Source organism: Megachile rotundata, chromosome 11 (genome assembly GCF_050947335.1).
Source record: "Megachile rotundata isolate GNS110a chromosome 11, iyMegRotu1, whole genome shotgun sequence".
NCBI lineage: Eukaryota > Metazoa > Arthropoda > Insecta > Hymenoptera > Megachilidae > Megachile > Megachile rotundata.
The window spans coordinates 10,504,227-10,524,732 of NC_134993.1; the positions used below are offsets into that span (position 1 = coordinate 10,504,227).

Here is a 20,506-nt window from a genome sequence, read left to right on the forward strand (position 1 = left end):
TATAATATTAGCGAATCGTGAAAATTATTGTTTAAAAATGTATTACATTTTGAAATTTTATATTTGGAAAGAAATTCAATTTACAATAATTATTTTTTTTTCAAGTATATAAATAAATGATTAATGCTTCTGTTTTGCATTTTGCAATTTTATATTTCAGAAGAAATTTAATGATTCATTTTTCTGTAATAGATATTGAAATTTTACATTGAAATTAAAATGTAAAAATTAGATATCAATAATAAAATGTAAAAATTCGACATTAAGTATAAAATATAAAACTGGGCTATTAATAATAAAATATAACAATTTGAGAACAATTATAAAATGTAAAAATTGGTTATTAATAAAAAAATGTAAAAATTTGATATTAACAATAAAATGTACAAATTTGACAATAATAACAAAATATAAAAATTCGACATTAAGTATAAAATATAAAACTGGGCTATTAATAATAAAATATAACAATTTGAGAACAATTATAAAATGTAAAAATTGGTTATTAATAAAAAAATGTAAAAATTTGATATTAACAATAAAATGTACAAATTTGACAATAATAACAAAATATAAAAATTCGACATTAAGTATAAAATATAAAACTTGGCTATTAATAATAAAATATAACAATTTGAGAACAATTATAAAATGTAAAAATTGGTTATTAATAAAAAAATGTAAAAATTTGATATTAACAATAAAATGTACAAATTTGACAATAATAACAAAATATAAAAATTCGACATTAAGTATAAAATATAAAACTGGGCTATTAATAATAAAATATAACAATTTGAGAACAATTATAAAATGTAAAAATTGGTTATTAATAACAAAATGTAAAAATTTGATATTAACAAAAAAATGTACAAATTTGACAATAATAACAAAATATAAAAATTCGACATTAAGTATAAAATATAAAACTGGGCTATTAATAATAAAATATAACAATTTGAGAACAATTATAAAATGTAAAAATTGGTTATTAATAAAAAAATGTAAAAATTTGATATTAACAAAAAAATGTACAAATTTGACAATTATAACAAAATCTAAAAATTTGACATTAGCAAAAAATCTAAAATTTAGCTATTAATAATAAAATACAAAAATTGTACAATAACAATGATATACAAAAATTTATTATTAATAATAAAACATTAAAATTGAAAATAACAAAGTATAAAAATTTGAAATTATATAATAAAATGTAAAAATTTCACAAAGTCTTCTAAAGTAGCTCACGAAAGACAATGTATCACTATTTAACAATTATAAGCGATAACCAGCACAGTAACAAAGTTTCGCGGATCGGATGCTAATGGTAAGTATGCAAACTGGAGATCGAGTGACTGTTTAGGATGAAACGGTCCTGTTCGAACAAAGCTCTCGACAGAAGTGAATTCAGCAAATGTACGTGCAGTTTCCGAGTGAGATAATTTGTTGTGTGAAAGCACGATGTGTGTACAGTGTGATTTAAGTAGCCTAGTTCGCTGTTGACAGATCGTTAGTTGATTGTTGATAAAGGATCCATTAACGTTTCAGTGCAAACGGATCGTATCGCTACTTTCAAACCATTTTTATGCATAGATCTTATGATGTATGAAAGCATCTATTTTGTTCATCTGAATGTTTGATACAAAAGGGGATAATGTTTGAATAAAAGCTGAGATGATTTGAAAATTTGGAAAGGTTGACGATTTTTTGGGGAATTATGGAAAAGGTTTTTTGTGAATTAATTTTGTTTATTGTTGCAAGGAGATTTTTCAGTTCTTTAGAGGATATTTATTTATTGGGATAGGTTATTTATTTTGGAAAAATTAGATTGGTAAGATGGTTTGTTTGATCAAAATTATCTTAAGGAATTTTTTGATTTGTTTATATTATGTTTTAGAAAAATTAGAACAGTAACGAGGTTTGTTAGAACAAATTTATTTATCTGAAAGATTAGCCAATTTTAGAATTTTTTAATTTATTCATAACATGAACTATTTATTTTACAAAAATTAGAAGGATAGTAACAAGGTTTTTTAGAAAATATTCATTTATCTTAAACATTAGCAAACTTTAGAAGTTTTAAGTTTGTTTGAATTATTGAATAATTGAAGAATGGAGAAATTGAATAATTCAGAAATTGAATAATTGAGGAATTGAGGAATTGAGGAATTGAGGAATTGAGGAATTGAGGAATTGAGGAATTGAGGAATTGAGGAATTGAGAAATTGAGGAATTGAGGAATTGAGAAATTGAGAAATTGAGAAATTGAAAAATTGAAAAATTGAAAAATTGAAAAATTGAAAAATTGAATAATTTAATAATTGAGAAATTGAAAAGTTGAATAATATAGAAATTTATACATTGAAAAATTGAAAAATGGAGAAATTGAGAAATTGAGACATTGAGACATTGAGAAGGTGAATAATTGGGAAATTGAGACATTGAGGCATTGAGACATTGAGAAATTGAATAATTGAGGAATTGTGACATAGAGACAATGAGACATTGAGACATTAAGACATTGAGAGATTAAGACATTGAGAAATTGAAGAATTGGGAAATTGGGAAATTGAGAAATTGGGAAATTGAGAAATTGGGAAATTGAGAAATTGAGGCATTCAGACATTGAGACATTGAGGCATTGAGACATTGAGAAATTGAGAAATTGAGAAATTGTGAAATTGAGAAATTGAGAAATTGAAAAATTGAATAATTGAAAAATTGAAGAATTGAGAACCTGAGAAATTGAGAAATTGAATAATTGAGGAATTGCGAAATTGAGAAATTGATAAATTGAGAAATTAAGAAATTGAAACATAGAAAAATTGAGGAATTGTGTAATTGAGAAATTGAATAATTGAGAAATTGTGACATAGTGACAATGAGACATTGAGACATTGAGACATTGAGATATTGAGAAATTGAGAAATTGAGATATTGAAAAATTGAAGAATTGAGATATTGAGAAATTGAATAATTGAGGAATTGCGAAATTGAGAAATTGAGAAATTGAGAAATTGAGAAATTGAATAATTGAGAAATTGTGACATAGTGACAATGAGACATTGAGACATTGAGACATTGAGACATTGAGAAATTGTGGAATTGGGACATTGAGAAGTTGAGAAATTGAATAATTTAATAATTGAGAAATTGAGAAATTGAAAAGTTGAATAGTATAGAAATTTATACATTGAAAAATTGAAAAATTGAAAAATGGAATTGAGTAACTGAAAAATTGTATAATTGAAAATTTGAAAAATTGGAAAATTGAAAAATGTAGAAATTTACAAATTTAAAAACCCAGAAATTTGAGAGCCCACAAATTGACAAATTTTTGAATTGATTAATTATCAACCCACTATCAAGTTACAAATTTCCTGGAACTCTCAAACAAACAAAAAGCACCGTGCATTTAAACATACCAATTTTCTCGATTCCCCATTGCGAAAGTTTCGCAGATACGTGAATTTAACGAAAGATTCTGCAATGTACACATTCCTCTATCCAATATTTCATCGATGCGGTAAAATTCCAAGTGAAGCAATGAAAGCGGCACTTGATTAAATATAACGAGAGATCCTACTATTAATTAAAAAAGAAATTGAATTTCGATTAAACGTTTGATCAAAGTACAAAGAATAACGAATCCATAAAAACTGTAATTTGTTGCACATCAGAGGTGAATTTTTCTTGAATATTTCAATAAATGAAATAAAAACGACTAGAAATGAACGACAAATTCCGTCGATGGCAAACAAGCAATATCCTTCTTTCAGATTTAATATTGATTCATTAATTACTTGCAGTTTCGTGTCGTTCATTTTTTTGTACTTTTATATACGTTTTAAAATACACTTTATTTTATTTCGATTTGAGGACTAGGACTATTTATTTCGATTTCAAGACTAACTTGAAAATTAAATAGATCATTGTTATTTTACTTCAAGCTTTAAACTAATAATCTATAACTGTTATTTTAATCAATTAACTCTGTTATTCATTTTTGGTCAACAAGTCCTCTCCCATTTTCTTCAATTACTTCCACTTTCTTCCATCTAATTTTTTGTCATTTAGTCTCATTAATTCATCACAGAACACCCTCTTAATCTTCATCCCCAGCGCCATATTCCATTCAAAAGAAAAAAATAAATAAATAAAGAACGATACGGTACGCGTTAATTTTCCGGAATAAAGCGTAGACATCTCACAGATTGAGTTTTACTTCTTGTCCCATGGAGCCGCTCTGGCTCCCCATCGGTCCAATGCTAATGTCCCCGCAATTTGTATAATTCCAAAATGGGTTAAGCACGCAGGACCTCGTAGCATTCGGGGTCGATAAGTTTTTCTGTCGTCGTGATAGGACGTCGTTATCTGCAGGTGGTCCCAGACGACGCTCGTTTCTCGTCGTCGCGGCTTGCTTTACATTTTAATGTCCGACCAGCTACGGATCCCGTCGATCTTCCGAAACGCTTGTAATTTCATGGGGTTTATCTTTATTTATCGGCTGATAAAGAGCGAGGCGCATTACGCCGTCCATTTGCTATCAAAAATCGATTCCTCGTTATGGGGATCGTGCATAGGGATGTGAAGGTGGAGCCTTTACGCTGCACCTTTACACTGGTACTTTACAAAAATGGTCTTTCCGATTTTATTATGAGACACGTTTTTAGACTCATTTAATTATTAACGGAGATCTTGATAATAGAGTGATAAGATACGACTGTATTGAAATATGTGGAACTGTTGTTGTATTGTATATGTATGTGGAACCACAACGATTAACTCACTTTGTCCACAAGTGTTAGGACACTTCACTTGTCTACGAGTATTAGTACACTCACTTCGTCCACAAGTGTTAGGACACTTCACTTGTCTACGAGTATTAGTACACTCACTATGTCCACAAGTGTTAGGACACTTCACTTGTCTACGAGTATTAGTACACTCACCTTGTCCACAAGGTTAAGGACACTTATCTGATCCACAAGTATTAGGATACTTACCTCGTCCATAAGTATTAGGTCATTCACCTTGTCCACAAGTGTTAGTACACTCACCTTGTCCACAAGTGTTAGTACACTCATCTTGCCCACAAGTATTAGTACACTCACCTTGTCCACAAGTATTAGTGCACTCACCTTGTCCATAAGTGTTAGGACACTTCACTTGTCTACGAGTATTAGTACACTCACTTTGTCCACAAGGTTAAGGACACTTATCTGATCCACAAGTATTAGGATACTTACCTCGTCCATAAGTATTAGGTCACTCACCTAGTTCACAAGTGTTAGTACACTCATCTTGCCCACAAGTATTAGTACACTCACCTTGTCCACAAGTATTAGTACACTCACCTTGTCCACAAGTATTAGTACACTCACCTTGTCCACAAGTATTAGTACACTCACCTTGTCCATAAGTATCAGTACATTTACTAGTTTCACGTTTATGCTCAGTTAACAGTATCAAATAGTTCAGGTCTCAGAATACAATAGCCCAACAAGAGGATTAGACCTAGATCCAAGTTCCTATCAACACAGTAATACATCGTTTACAGTTCCTATCGTTGAATCATCCAATATAACTTACTTTTAAATGTTTCACTTCTTCAAGCTTACAATTTTCGAGTATAGTCACGTTATTTTAGTATAATTATTACGAACGAGTATAACCGCCAGACTGTAGATTACTGACCCTCCTCGAGTCCCAGTTTCATACGCTTTGACTGTAAAAATGGGAGTAGTTCCAACGGAATTTTAGGTTCAGATTAGTAAGTGCATCAGATGCATAAGTGTCTGGAAAATAGGTTCAGAGCCGCACATGGGCCTGACCCAGATTGCCCAAAAACGGGGTCCGGATACAGAAATATTGGAATATTTGCGTTCAGGAATTTGGACGCAAAGGGAAGTGATCTGGTCTATAAGTGGCCGAGGGTTGATAAGGATAAGTGCAAGCAGTCGGTGAAGGAATGGTCGACACTCCGAACACTTTGTATACGTTCGAATCAATAGGTTCTTTACCCGCAGCAGCAACAACACCCAACGAGTCGTTACATTCTATCGAGTATTTTTAGTTTATTATTCGCATATGGTTGCCAGGACCCTTGATCTTAGTAGAGTCCTTCATTCGCAGTTTCCTATTCGCGTTCCTTGGTTTATTACTTGACGGTCTTTTTGGGGATGCACTCGGATTTCCATTTCCTGACAAATTTGTGTGTTTGATAGAAATGTGGAACTTCTCTTAGTTTTGTTCGTAAAAATACCACATCTTGTGAAGTAGTCAATTGGACAGGTAGACGTGAAATGGACATGTAGTCATTTGGAACATCTGATGCATATAGTTGTTCTCTTTGAGATATCAAAATAAGTAGATGTCGGTGTTATATAATGATGTCCAAGTACATGTCGGTGTTATATAATTATTTACAAACACATATCATTGTTATAGAATTATTTGCAAACACATATTGGTGCTACACAACTAATCCAGCTACAGTCCACTTTATTACAGTCCACAAGTATTTTGACTCCAACATAAAATTCCCCTGATCGTTTAATTGTCGACAAACGTTATTACGACGTACATACAAGTACAATTATAAACAAAGTCCACTATAAATATTTTAAAAAATTTATCCTTAAAATATAAAAATTATCTTCCTTAATAAAAATGACCTTTTCTGGTAAATTTTACTCTGACACTATCCTAAATGTTAAAATTCCCCACCATTACAATTTAGTGTTGATTAACCATAAACAACAAACAACAACAGCAGTTACGTTACTGAAACTAAAGCGCAACAGTAAAACAAATTTATAAGTAATTTAAATTTTAAATAAACGCGGCAGGTGTCAGTACACACATATTACTTCTGGATTTTGTTTATTGCACAGCCGTTTCTGCGCAAATATATGAAAACATAACCTGCGTGACCCAAAAACTCTAACGGGATTGCAACTTGCGCGCAAAATTGGAAACAATTTTTTATCAAACCAGCTTAATGTATTAAAAATTTTATTCACAAAATACAATGAAATACATTCAATACATTTAAAAGAATAAATATGTTCTACGAGTATTTAACACAATTAAAATTCATTTAAAATTGATAAAAAGCTAAACCAAAAAGCTCGATTTCAAAAGTGGTTCAATAATGAAATTCCATATATGTGGAAATATTCATCGAATATTCTGTAAAATATTATATTGAAAAACCGTACAGCAATTTAATTAACCAATACACCTACATATTTTCGTCGAATATGATAATCAGAAAAGAGTGGATAGAAAAACAGGTAAAAACGGATGCGACGTCATTAATTGGTTAATTCCGCCGTAATTGGAACAGTTTACACATTACAAAGTAATTGTTTATTCCTGTTTGCAATTTTCAGCCATATGATGCTCCATAAATAGGATGGCAAGAAAATTTGTCATTTATCGGCTCCGGCGACAAAACATTGTAATGACGTAGCCGAAATGAATTCGATTTTAAGTGCAGTCCATTAATTATGCTGCCATCTTGTGCCGGCACAAGTGTTACTAACGGCGATGAAATAAAAAATGTGAATCCGAGATGAACCTGGAACTAATATAACTTGAATCTTAGATTATTACTTGTTAGAATAAGCAAGGTTGGAAGAGGATGAACTCTTGGCCGCCATTTTGTGAGGGCGCTGCTGTTAGAAGATTCTTAGGAGGTTATAGTTGTTTGTTGGGATAAGAATGTATTGTTGGAAGGTTTATGAGGAAATTTTAGGTTAACTTTATGTGGGAAATTGAGATTTTTGGAATTTGGGAGTTTAGGATGTGGAGGAGGTGGAAATTTGTGGTTTTGGGGTTTGGAGAATTAAGAATTTGGGAATTTGGGAATTTGGGGATTTGGGAATTTGAGAATTCAGAAAATTGGTGGTTTAAGAAATTAGAAATTTGGGAACTTAGGGATTTGATAATTTTGGGATTTGGAAATTTAGGGATTTGGTAAATTTGGGATTTGAAAATTTAGGAATTTGGTAATTTTGGGATTTGGAAATTTAAGGATTTGGAAATTTAGGGATTTGGTAAATTTGAAATTTGGAAATTTAGGAATTTAGTAATTTTGGGATTTGGAAATTTAGGAATTTGGTAAATTTGGAATTTGGAAATTTAGAAATTTGGTAATTTGGGGATTTGGAAGTTTAGGGATTTGGTAATTATGGAATTTGGAAATTTAGGAATTTAGTAACTTTGGGATTTGGAAATTTAGGGATTTGATAATTGTGGAATTTGGTAATTTTGAGATTTGATAAATTGGAAATTTGGGAACTTAGGGATTTGGAAATTTTGGGCTTTGGAAATTTAGGTATTTGGTAATTTTGGGATTTCGTAATTTAGAGATTTGGTAATTTTGGAATTTGGAAATTTAGGGATTTGGTGAATTTGGGATTTGAAAATTTAGGAATTTGGTAATTTTGGGATTTGGAAATTTAGGGATTTGGTAAATTTGAAATTTGGAAATTTAGGAATTTAGTAATTTTGGGATTTGGAAATTTAGGAATTTGGTAAATTTGGAATTTACTAATTTTGGGATTTGGAAATTTAGGAATTTGGTAAATTTGGAATTTGGAAATTTAGAAATTTGGTAATTTGGGGATTTGGAAGTTTAGGGATTTGGTAATTATGGAAATTGGAAATTTAGGAATTTAGTAACTTTGGGATCTGGAAATTTAGGCATTTGATAATTGTGGAATTTGGTAATTTTGAGATTTGATAAATTGGAAATTTGGGAACCTAGGGATTTGGAAATTTTGGGCTTTGGAAATTTAGGTATTTGGTAATTTTGGGATTTCGTAATTTAGAGATTTGGTAATTTTGGAATTTGGAAATTTAGGGATTTGGTGAATTTGGGATTTGAAAATTTAGGAATTTAGTAATTTTGGGATTTGGTAGTTTAGGGATTTGATAAATGTAGCATTTGGTAATTTTGGGATTTGGAAATTTAGGGATTTGATAATTTTGGGATTTGGAAATTTAGGAATTTGGTAAATTTGACATTGTCAATTTAAGGATATGGTAATTTTGAGATTTGGTAATTTTGGGATTTGGAAATATAAGTTCTGATAAATTAGAAATTTGAAAACCTAGAAATTTAGTAATTTTGAGATTGTCAACTTAGGGATTTAATAATTTAGAAATTTGGTAAATTAGAAATTTGATGATCTAGAAGCTAAAAACTTTCTAATTTTCAAATTTTCGACTTACAAATTCACTAATTTGTACATCAACAACCCTTGAACTCCCACCTCTAAAATTCCCTAGAAATATCCAATATTCCCCGAAATTAATTGCTAAAAATTCATTTTACCATTTTCCACCACCTCCAAAATATCCCTAAACTCTCTAATAAACATCTACATAAATTGTACCTACCTTACCATAACTTCCCCAGTAAAATAAGAAAATTAAGGTTATAACATATCCTCCATGTTCCACTAAAAGAAACGTTCTACATTGTTCGCTTAAGCGAAGTTTAATGAACGTTCCTCGATATAATCCAGACGCGGAAAAACGGGAGCATAGAAATTTTGCGCAGTCTATTAACAAACTTGCCGCTTGTACAACTCGTAATTTGATTAGAAAACTCGTTCCACCATTCCAAAGCCCGTAATTACAGCTTTCCGTGAACGTGACCGCCTTTACTGCATCTATCCCTTTTTTTCCTCTGGCCGGTTTGCAACGGGCGCGTACGAATACGTACCATGTAAATTGAACACGGTTAACACGCAAATTCTGTTCGGAAGTTTTGATTACACCGTGAAGAGACGTGTCCGTATGAATTATTTCCCCCCTCGTCCGAGAAGCAAACACCTCGGATCCTTCATACGGGATCAACTATGTGCATAGGAGCGACTATAAATTTTTAAGTCGTCAGTTTACGGTCGCGAATTTCCATGAGTCTCCTTGGAGGAACGTATACAGTGTGCGGCGCTATGAATAATATATTTTATGAAGGCAGTTGCAAACGGAGACCACATTATTCTGTTTTCAGTCACTGGAGGTGTTGTTATTCGAATTATGATTCTACCGAAAGTAGCCAAACGTATTTGTTCACATTTAAATTAACTTCATACGCCTCTTTTGCCTGCGGTGGACATCAAATTTATTAGTAACTGACTACGCAAGTACATTGTAATTTACCTTGATAATTTTGTACTTTAACCTTGATAATCTTTCAAAAATTCACAAAATAATTTCCAAATGTTTCCAATATCGTATTAGTGTAAAGAGGTCCCGGTGCCTAAACTTGGCGTTGCCTTTTATTTACATGTAACGTACTTTTGTGGGATTTGTTAATACTCTAAAACGTGGTGAAGGCAAAGTGCGAATCAAAACATATGAAAACGATCGTTCAATTGAAACGGTGAGCGAGTGAGCCATTATGGCGCTATGTACTCACGATGACATTCGCGAAAGCCACTATAGTGGACCATCGCACAGAGAGATGGTCCGCCACTATAGCGGCGCGTCGTACATAGAGGTTAAAATGGTACCCCTTTTGTAGCCTAGCGCGGACCATGGAGAGGTCCTGTTTTATGACTGCGCTACACAAGACGCTCCGCACCGCGTCGCATCGAGCTTCATACTTAACGATTATATTAAAAACGAGATATTATTTTAATTCAAATATTATTTAATAAGAGTAACAAATATGATACTGTGTTCTCAGCTCACAGGTACGCAAACTTTCTCAGTAAAATTAACAGCTCTGTAACAGCCCTCCAAACATACGACACATAAAAATTGTAAGCGTCTGAAATAATTGCACAGTAGAACACGAAATTAAACTGAAGAAATTTGATATAAACTGAAAATTGTTCCCCATCTCAGAAAAACTATTTATAAAACATGAAAAGCGTTGATTTCTATTCGATCGCATTTAAACCAGCGTTGTAAGCTGAAAGATAAACGCAGATATTTGAAAGACGACTGTCTGCGAAGCAAAACTACACCAAAGATAAACCCTGTCAACCAGCGTTTCTGTAACGACTTCGCCAGATTTTATGGATCTTCCACGAGTATCAAATAGTGGATATACTGTGAGTTAGCCTATCAGATCCGTTTCTATCAGAGTCGTACCTTTTACACGAATACATTCCAGCAATCCAGCAACTTCTAAAATAGAAATGCAATTTATTGAACGTAGACCGAAATGTGTTTGCAGCGTAGTCGTTTCGGATTTATATCGCGAACTAAATTCAGCGATGGCATGTACTTTACAATTTAAAAGCTTGTCGCGTATAACATCGTAGATGTATGCAAGGTTGAATTTTTAAATGGGGCCAGTCGTCACGTTCAACTTTTCTTTTGACCGACATCTGTCCGCCTTTTTTTCGTCGCGCTGTCAAATTTTCGACGGCGATTCCGTCATACTGCTTGCAGCGAAAAAACTTTTATTTAATGTACTGCAAAATTTGCGATGTTAATTCACAGAAAAAATGTGTGGAAGTTGTGTGAATCGGGATGTTGAGATCTGCAAGCTTTAACAATTCAATGTTTGTTCAGAAGTGGATTTGTCTTTCCAACTGCTTTTGTTAAGTTTGAGGAAGATGAAAAGATGATGTGAATTGTAGATTTTGTACTCATAACATTTAGCTTGATCTGTGAATGATTACCCTTAATGTGCTCTACAACTGCACCAAATTTGAACAAAATCAGTGTCACCATCATGAAGTCCTTCTTTGCAAATACAATTTAGGTTTGTGACGTTAACGTCTCGAGTTTAACTCACTGAGCCAAAGGTTTAAGACCGGTTCGCACGATTAACCGTGATCCGAAGCTGCGTAGGCAGGTCTGAAATTTATTAACGGAACGATTCACGTTTATCAGGCTAGATTCATTTCTGTCGGTAAAATTACGTATTCAGGTGTCTGAGCCCATCAAAAGGTCGAGAATCGCGCGTGCTCGAAGCTCGGTGCACGGGGTCGTTTACGTTCAGCCGGCGGGGAACCAATTTTCGAGTGAAACTTTTTACATCAACATGCAAATTGCCCGCAGAAATGTGCGCGTTTCTGCTAAAGACACGGAACACTTGCCGTGGCCGGGATAATAGGAAATTAGGCAATCCGTCATAGGTGGATCCGCCGTTAGAACTTTCCGGGGATATTTGCATCCAGGCTCGAAACAAACGGTTTTAATGCGATTGCCGGCGAATAGAAAAGCGACGATCCAGAGGAAAATTCACTCGCGAATCTCGTACCGTTGATTAATATCGGGAATATTTTCAGGGGTCTGTATAACTCCGGGGCGACTGTGGAGACCTCGTGCGGGAAGTACGAGAAACTCTGGCGATCCTTGTTTCTTGACCTAAAGGATAATTAAGGATATAAGGATATATTCATTAAAACTTGTCCTAGAGTATCGTGACGCACTCGTGACGCATTCGTGATAAACTCATGACGCAATTTCTGACGCACCCAGGATGCACTCTTGATGGATGCAATCCTGACGCACTCGCGACGCACCTACCAAGCAATTTTGACGCACTCGTGACGCATCCACGATACAACCTTGACGCACTCTCGACGCACCCACAATACACTCCTGACGCACTCGTGACGCATCCACGATGCAATCTTGACGCAGACGTGACGCACCCACGATGTGGTCCTGATGCCCTCAAGACGCACTCGTGACGCAGTCACGATGTAATCTTGATACAGTCCTGACGCCCCCACGATGTACTCCTGACGCACTCGTGGTGCAATCTTGACGCACTCACGATGTATTCCTGACGCACTCGTGATGCATCCACGAAGCAATCTTGACGCACTCGTGACACACTCACGATACAACCTTGACGCACTCTCGACGCACCCACAATACACTCCTGACGCACTCGTGACGCATCCACGATGCAATCTTGACGCAGACGTGACGCATCCGCGATGTAATCTTGATACATTCCGGACGCACCCACGATGTACTCCTGACGCACTCATGGTGCAATCTTGACGCATTCACGATGTATTCCTGACGCACTCGTCATGCACCTACGACGCAATCTTGACGCACTCGTGACACACTCACGATACAACCTTGACGCGCTCTTGTCGCACCCACAATACACTCCTGTCGCACTCGTGACGCATCCGCGATGCAATCTTGACGCAGACGTGACGCATCCACGATGTAATCTTGATACATTCCGGACGCATCCATGATGTACTCCTGACGCACTCGTGGTGCAATCTTGACGCACTCACGATGTACTCCTGACGCACTCGTGATGCACCTACGAAGCAATCTTGACGCACTCGTGACACACTCACGATACAACCTTGACGCACTCTCGACGCACCCGCAATACACTCCTGACGCACTGGTGAGGCATCCTCGATGCAATCTTGACGCAGACGTGACGCACCCATGATGTGGTCCTGACGCCCTCATGACGCAGTCACGACGCACTCGTGACGCAGTCACGATGTAATCTTGACGCACTCATGACGCACCCACGATGCACTCCTGCCGCCCTCAAGACGCGTTCGCGATGACTATATAATAGTGAATAATGAAATAATGCAACTTAATATTAGAACAGTTCTGCACAAGCTTATCTACAAAATATTTCCAAAGAATTTAACGTTAAAATAACTGACTGACCTAAAGGTTGGCATATTCGTTTACAGCCTGCCGCATTGACAATGCGATCCTGCACAATGCCTAAAGTAACAATTCTGTAATCAAGCCGAGAGTCGTTAATCTTGCTAGATTTACAAAGTTTCCGCGAACAAACTAACAGAGCTTTACCCAAATTGATTGACACTCGATTTTGCTAACAGTTCACCGCATAATAATGGTTAATTACCAGCTTTGTGAAGTTGTTTTACCCGTTTACATAACCACAGCTCTTTCACGGTGTTACAATGCCTTTTATAAACATGGCCTTTGTTTCCAAACAAATGTCGGAGCGTAGAAAATGTGAAGCAAGATGACAGACAAGATAATGGAATTCAACGATTTCAGAACAAAACCCTAAGAAAGATAGCGGTAGCTGCAATATGATATGTCAGGAATGAAATCCTGTACTCTTTTGGGTAAAATGGCCGTGTTTGGAATTAAACGGTCTTGTTTCTGCAAACGAAGCCCGGTGATACGCGATATTTTTTAATTCAAATAATTTATTTCATGCATCATTCCAGTACATAAATTTTAGTATTTTGTAGGATCACTAATAAATTTTGATCCACATGTAGTTACATTGTCTAGTTTACACGCATTGTTATTTAGACATAATTTCACATCCCTGACTTTCATAATTTTATTCTGTTTTTCTTTCATAAATTTTGTTATTTCGAATGAATATTCAAGGGTATACGTTTTAAATAATTTAAAAACCAGGGATTCGCAGAGCTCATCATTCCACATTTGACCCACATCCACGCTTCCTCATTTAAACTTTTCTGTATGAAATTTTTAATAAGAACTTTCGAATCTTAAAATGACAAACTTCGGATAACACCGTCTCTCAACTTTCCTCGTGGCTTATTTATCTTATCAGAAGTTAATCGTACGGCGTTACAGAATTCTTCCGGTATAGATCAAACGCGAGGAATCTTAATATCGGCAAGTTTAATTCAAGTCGAAATTGAGTCGTCCAGCTTCGTATTAGTTTTACATTGAGACACCCGTTTAATCGCGCTCGAAAAATGCCGTATCAAAAGAGTGTATTTACCGACAGGAATTTCAAAGGGCTTTGCAAGGGAGAAAATTCGAAAAAAATACCGGCGAACTGTTTACAGAGGGAAAAAGAGAGTCGCAGTAATTATAATTTCTTTGTTCTACTGTTTCACGAGTAATTCGCGCATGAGAATATTAAATATTTGTCAGCGTTTCCTTTGTAATCTCTTTAATCACTGCGACAGAAATATTATTGTAAAAGAAAATTTATTCTCACAAATATATTTTTATGTTCAAATTTACTAGTTGGGTACAACTATTATTACATACAATTCATAACCTTTCATTAAAATTCTATTCTATCTTTAATAGTATATTTGCAGCTGATGAAGATTTATGAAACTTTCAATATTGTTAATTATAGTTTCTGTGATGAAGGACATCATAGTCAAGTTATAAGGTTATGGGGATCGATGATTGCAGAAATAAAATTTCTACGAGAACAGCACTTGCCAGTAGATATCACTGCAGGCTAGTTAGGTATTGGACAGCAGTAAATGACAACAAGTGCGTACTAATAAGTGCAACTCTACGTTAACTTATGATCGTTGCAATGAGTCAGTCAGAACTACCGTAGCCAACCCAGGAGTTGGCGCGTGAGACCCAAAAGATCTATCCCCACCGCTACCAGACATATCGGCAAATAAGAATAATGACAATAACAACTACAGCAATTCGCACTATCTCTCGGTCTGCCTGTCATTTTTCGCCTAATCGGCGACCGCGAGAGCCAATACTACCGCCGACAATACGTGTGAGTCCAGGCATCAATTTTTCTCTTCTGACCAATTGGGGCCGTAGTTCTTCCAAACACCTGGGTCAGCCTCCCACGCGCCAATTCCTGGCTCGACTACGGTATGTACTGTAGACAACCCTGTTCCTGGCGCGTAGGCTGAGCCAGGTTTAAGGGACGCCCACCTTGAACAGTCCAATGTGACGTTCTGACGTTCGACCACTCGAAACGTTTGCCGACTTGTTCTTTGACTCAATTGTGACCGATACCGCCGAAAATACGTGTGGGTATTTTTCTATTCTGACTGGGGCCGTAGTCCAAACACCTGGGTCAAGTCATGGGTTGTCGGTGATCATTACTGCAATGTTAAAACGAGTGAAGAAAGTTGAAATGTTAGGTGTACTTTCAATTTATCCTTGATCATGCAAATTGTAATTGGTATTAAATTCCGGACTCGTGCTAATTTTGGTTTGCGTCACAGGGTGCGTTGTGAAGACTCGATCGTGATAATTTTGGTTTGCGTCATAGGGTGCGTCATGAAGACTCGATCGTGATAATTTTGGTTTGCGTCATGAAGTGCGTCATGAAGATTCGATCGTGCTAATTTGTTAGTGCGTCATGAATTGCGTCATGAAGACTCGATCGTGTTAGTTTGAGAGTGCGTTATAAGATGTGCCACGAAGAGTCGATTGTCCTAAATTTAGTTTGCATCATGAAGTGCGTCATGAAGACTCGATCATGTTAATTTTGGTTTGCGTCATAAGGTGCGTCGCGAACAGTCAATCGTCCTAATCTTGCTTTGCGTCATAAAGTGCGTCACGAAGACTCGATCGTGCTAATTTTAGTTTGCGTCATGAGGTGCGTCATGAAGACTCGATCGTGTTTATTTTGGTTTGCGTCATAAGGTGTGTCACGAAGATTTGATCGTTCTAATTTTGGTTTGCGTCATAGAGTGCGTCATGAAGACTTAATCGTGCTAATTTTGGTTTGCGTCATGAAGTGCGTCATGAAGACTCGATCACGTTAATTTGAGAGTGCGTCACGAAGACTCCATCGTCCTCATTTTGGTTTGCGTCATGAAGTGCGTCATGAAGACTCGATCACGTTAATTTGAGAGTGCGTCATAAGGTGCGTCACGAAGACTCCATGGTCCTCATTTTGCTTTGCGTTGTAAGATGCGTCATGAAGACTCGGTCATGCTAATTGTGGTTTGCGCCGTGAAGTGCGTCGAGAAGACTCGATCGTGTTAGTTTGTTAGTGCGTCATAAGGTGTGTCACGAAGAGTCGATTGTCCTAAATTTAGTTTGCGTCATGAAGTGCGTCATGAAGACTCGATCATGTTAATTTTGGTTTGCGTCATAAGGTGCGTCGCGAACAGTCAATCGTCCTAATCTTGCTTTGCGTCATAAAGTGCGTCACGAAGACTTAATCCTGCTAATTTTGGTTTGCGTCATAATGTGCGTCACGATGATTCCATCATGCTAATTTTACTTTGCGTCATAGGGTGCGTCCAATACTATAAACGAAAAAGTGATTCCCAAAACAGTTTCTATATAATTTTCCTTGTGTTAAGAAGCATTAAGCAGCTCCCAACCTTCATTGTATACGAAGCCTTAATACGGAAGCTCTCGACTCCATTATTCACCGGTTGAATGTAATATTTGCGGTATGATATGGTTTCATGATCGAAGATAAGCAGACCTTGCTCCCGGCACTTACCATCTGTGACCCTCGAAATTCTAACAGATTTTCGTTCCCATATTCCCCTTTTAACGTTCTCGTGTCTTTCTCGCATTTAACCCTCCCGTTTCCCCAAGGATCCGCCACTTTCGCGGGATTCATAATAAGATGGTTCGATTCCCACTGATGAAGTGAAAAGGGATGTTCGAGACGTTAGTGGGAAATAGGTTAGGCGTGAAATGCGATAGTGAAATTAATTGAAACTGATCCTCTCTCGTGTGTGATGTACACCGGTGCTCTCCGAACATTTTTATTTTAGGATAAATAGAGAAATTAGGATAAATAATGTCAGCACTTCATACATTACTTTATGTATACTACTTTATGTCACCACTTTATGTACATATATTGCCGAACATGTACCAGTCACGCATACAGTGCCTATGTACACTACCGTCCATAAGTATCCGGTCACAAGCGAAATATGCATTCGCGTTGCATGAAAGTTATTCAAGTATCTGCAACAGTAACTAAAACCGATTTTTTTTCTGCGAAAGTCAGAATACTGGAACGTTTTTCGATTGATAATTCTCGTTTGGAACTCATATCTCGATGGAAAAGAAGCTACAGACGAACTAAACCGAAACTGTCGAGTGCGTAGCGTTACCTCCATTCTTATCTCCATTGAGGGAACCTAAACATCTACCAACAGTTTACAAACACTTGAAACATATCGAAGAACCCTCTGAATACGTTCTGCACCATAGAAATGAAACACAGTAGAAATTAAAATTTTTTTTAGAATCGAAAGCGTTTCATTAGATTCACAAATTTGGACTTCGTACTTCTGGACATGAATTTTGCTTTCACACTTTCATTGTATAATTTGTACTTAAAAATTAATTCTATTACGTTATGACACCTCAAAAGAGATAATAATAATTATTACAAATGGTATGATAATCCTAAATACCTTTCGTACAAAGTTCAACTATGTTTTATGTAACGAAACCAAGCGTCCGGATACTTATGGACGGTAGTGTATATCTAAAATATATAATACATTGTCTGTCTAAAATATATAATACATTGTCTATCTACAACTAAAATATATATTGTCTACGTACAAATGAAATATACCTATTTCACCTACATAAACATCAACCAAACAACCAAATAAACATCATATGTGAACACACAAATAAATAAGCACACAAGTTTCTCGAGTTTCACGCACTAATTTTTCAATCGTGACACAATACACCCTAACAAGCTTATGTTATTTATTAGAATTGTTGATTAAATGTTGGACAGTCCCCTAACAATCTCGTTACGCAAAATTAGCGGCTGTTTGCGAGGACGTATACGAAATTGTGCAGGAGTCATAGAAACCGCTAATAAATCATCTTAAATCGTCAATTTCCAAGAAGCTTCCAGTTTCGCAAGTTTGCCATTCCCTCTCTCGTGACGTAACAGCGTTTTCCTGCGAATTAACCAAGAATTATGTTCTTGTTTATCATAAGTTGTGACTGCGAAATTTACTATCCCCTTCACAACACGGTATCAGTAGGAGCTTGCCTCTCGGAGGTCGTTTTTTAATTTAATAGTTAAATTACGATAGTAATCTTGTTGGGAAGAAGTGAAAAATATATCATGTAAACTTTCGCGGTTGCAAATTTTTGCGGTTAATAGATAGGTGTGTTTGTTGTAATTTTGTGTCGTGCTTTGTACAATTAATAATAAAATAAAATAATACGAATATAAACAATACAATGTGATTATAAGAAATATAATATGAATATAAATATAAAAATATATGAAATATATAAATATAAAAAAGATAACCTATCAATTTAAAAACTTGAAAGTCTAAGTTTGAAGATCAAAGATCTAAAAATCTATAAACTTGAAAACCTAAAAATCTAACAATTTGAAAGTCTAAGCTTGAGTATCAAAGATCTAAGAATCTGAAAATTTGAAAACCTAAAAATCTAAAAACTTGAAAGTCTAAGTTTGAAGATCAAAGATATAAAGATCTATAAATTTGAAAACCTAAAAATGTAAAAATTTGAAAACCTAAAAATCTAAAAATTTGGAAGTCTAAGTTTGACAATCAAGGTTCTAAAAATTTATAAATTTGAAAACCTAAAAATCTAAAAATTTGAAAGCCTAAGTTTGAAGATCATAGATCTAAAAATCTATAAATTTGAAAACCTAAAAATCTAAAAATTTGAAAGTCTAAGTTTGAGGATCAGAGATCTAAAAATCTATAACTTTGAAAACCCAAAAATATAAAAATTTGAAAGTCTAAGTTTGAGGATCAAGGTTCTAAAAATCTATAAATTTGAAAACCTAAAAATTTAAAAATTTGGAAGTCTAAGTTTGACAATCAAGGTTCTAAAAATTTATAAATTTGAAAACTTAAAAATCTAAAAATTTGAAAGTCTAAGTTTGAGGATCAGAGATCTAAAAATCTATAAATTTGAAAACCTAAAAATCTAAAAATTTGTAAACCTAAAAACCTAAAAACCTAAAAATCTAAAAACCTATAAACCTAAAAATCTAATAATCTAAATTTGAGAGTCAAAAACCTAACAGCCTGAAAAACTAAAAATTTGAAAGTAAGAAACCTTCGAGTCTCAAAAATCAAAGCACCCAAAGAATAAAATAAAATAAAATTGCAAAAAATAATAAATAATAACGACACAGTTAATTCAAAGCAACAAATTACAGCCCTAAAAGCCGAAAGCATAAAAAAAATAACGAAGCGTCCCGGATTCTTTAGCATGGTATTTACGTGGCACACATGTCCGAATGTTTATAAAACGTCAGAGCAGGATTTTGATCCTCCATGTCGCAGTATGTATTACACGAAATGTCGGAACACACGATCGTTTCAATATTTCTCTGCTATCGTTGGTGAAGCTATAAATATAGCAACTCCGGCGAAGAGATATGAAATGAAAAATCACGACGAGAAACTGTAACATAGTACAAAACACGTAACCATATTTTTTCTGTTGGTTTAAAAGCATTGACCCAGTTGTGTTCATTAAATCGTACATCGTCTCTGGTTTTTACGAAATTCCAGGTTTCGAAATTTTATAATTCAAATTTAATATGCAATGACTCAATATGTAAATATTCTTTTACTATTTCTTCGTTTCGTTTTATTATACATTTTATTATTTATTATTTATTATACATTTAATCTTCGTGTAACTTTTCGAGCTGCAATTCGTTGTTTTGGAATAACTGTGTCTTTTTGAACTAATTTAAAATTTTTAGATTTTCAGATTTTTAGATTTTTAGATTTTTAGATTTTTACATTTTTACATTTTTACATTTTTACATTTTTACATTTTTACA

At 34.7% G+C, this 20,506-nt stretch overlaps 1 protein-coding gene and 1 long non-coding RNA gene across 10 annotated transcripts in view; one reads left to right on the plus strand and one right to left on the minus strand.

Annotated features, from left to right (window-relative positions):
• nrm (neuromusculin) overlaps positions 1–20,506 on the plus strand; it is a 544,158-nt gene that overhangs the window by 328,806 nt on the left and 194,846 nt on the right. The window lies entirely within an intron of this gene.
• Positions 7,142–10,594, minus strand: LOC143265381 (uncharacterized). Its single transcript, XR_013039852.1, has 3 exons — positions 10,205–10,594; positions 9,415–10,126; positions 7,142–7,594 (listed from the first exon to the last, which is right to left on the minus strand). It is a non-coding gene; the product is annotated as an uncharacterized LOC143265381 (long non-coding RNA).